The sequence below is a fragment of the Fulmarus glacialis genome, unplaced genomic scaffold (genome assembly GCF_000690835.1).
Source record: "Fulmarus glacialis isolate BGI_N327 unplaced genomic scaffold, ASM69083v1 scaffold32458, whole genome shotgun sequence".
In the NCBI taxonomy this organism is placed as follows: Eukaryota; Metazoa; Chordata; class Aves; order Procellariiformes; family Procellariidae; genus Fulmarus; species Fulmarus glacialis.
The window spans coordinates 2541-4527 of NW_009226852.1; positions in this window are offsets into that span (position 1 = coordinate 2541).

Consider the following 1987-nt stretch of genomic DNA (forward strand, 5'->3'; position numbering starts at 1 on the left):
TACAATTACAAATGCTGGAAATCATGTTTCATGTCCACATGCGGTAATATGAATATGACACATACATGCCGACTTGAAAACTACACATAAAACAGCAGTTTTCAAGCCATGGAGTGTAAAGATGACAGAAACCGTTCTATTTTGAAAGGAGATGAAGGTGGAGTTAGAAAGCAGGAGGGGTAGTACTTGATAGTGTCCTTTCAGAAGGTGGCATTCAATGGCCTCATTATTGCTGTATATTTGCTAGTTTTCAGCTTCTTACCAGATATATTTACAGCATGTCAGTCTGAAGATTCCCAGAGCACAGCTCTAAATTTTACTTTAGAGATACAAACATAGAACAGTTAAACATACGTAGTCCTGTTTTAAAAACTGAACTTTTAAAGTTTAGGACTTCTATTGTGCTTCTTTGGCTAAGTCCTATTTAAATATCAATAACAGCTAAAATTCTATAACTCTGCCATTATTTAACAGCTAACAGAAATCTTTGGTGTGTTTAGGTTAAGAATCCATTAGGGTACAAGCTTCAAAATATGAAATTCAGGCAGCTCTGGCCCCTCTCCTGCAAACTGCCCAACACTAAAGTAGATGGGGATTAACAGAATCTAACACCGAAGTATTTGAGTAGGATTTAAAATGATCCGTGCCACTTAGAGTTTATAAAACTGCAATGATAAAAGAGCTTTTCACCACAGATCACTTGTGCTCAGGTCATCGGATAAATTTAACAGTTACAATACTACATGTATGTCCAGCTTCCCATTTTAAAGTTTCTTTAAGATAATAATTTAAGAATAGGGAAAACTGGGTAAAATTTTGCCTTAATATGTAATTCTTGTGAGGAATAATGAATATTATAAAATTACTTCAGACACCTTCTTTGGCATAATATTCACCAAACAAACATAGAATAATTATTTTTAAAATAGAAAGCTTGATGAGGTTAAATTATATAGATTTCATGGTGATTACACTAGACTTGTAGTTCAAAATGGTTCTTTTGGAAAAAAACCTTATGTCTAGTAAAGAAAAAGCTAAAAATAATTAAAGACATAAAATACTCTCAAGAGTTTGACTTTGTTTTATAAACACAGTACAAGAAAGTGAGAAACAAAACAATTTCATTAGCAACTCACAAGAGATTTATAATTACTGATTATTTCTTTTTTTAAATAGAAGTTGAGTACTCTTCTGGAAATAATAGCCTTTAAATTTCTTCTCTAACACAGAGAACCTGAAAATGGGCATGCTAATGTGGGACCCTGGTATAATTTATGCTCTAACAAGGATAAACCATGCCAATCCTTTATGACTGTTCATAGATTAAAATGACCTTGTAAATACTCCCATTTCTTTCAAAGTTAGAGTGTGGGGCACACTTTAGAAGACAAATAAGATTGAAAAAGCAAGAAAAAATGGGTATTAAAATTATATAGGGGTAACTGTAGAAAATTAGACAATACCATTGTCTAGATCTTTCCACATAATCCAATATTAGAGATCAAGAAAGAATTAAGAGGCCAAATTTAGGCAGCCTAATTATACTCAGGGGGATCACCAAACATCCTGTTTAGTGTCTTCATAAAATATCTGAATCACTTTTCAGAAGAATCTAGTTCATGTGTTCATTGGCTAGGCTCCAGAGTCCGGCAGACTTTAAAACCCTCCAAAAATGCCTGAGGGTTCAAATAAAATTATATTTTAATTTCTATGTGAAACGTAATTCAAAGTTTGTGTTTTATATCCCTACCTGCCCTTTACAACTTTTAATGAATTTCATATAGTCCTTATTCTTCCAGAATGCTTTCTATTACACTTAAAACATTAATTCAAAGCGAGATGCAGAAAGGCAAACAATTTAAATTAATAGCCAGATATGTAATTACATTTTTCAGCCACTATCCTTAAAAGATATTTCAGAGCATAATTTTTAAAAGACCATCTATAAGATTTTTAAAAACTCTTAAGATCACAAGAGACACTCTTT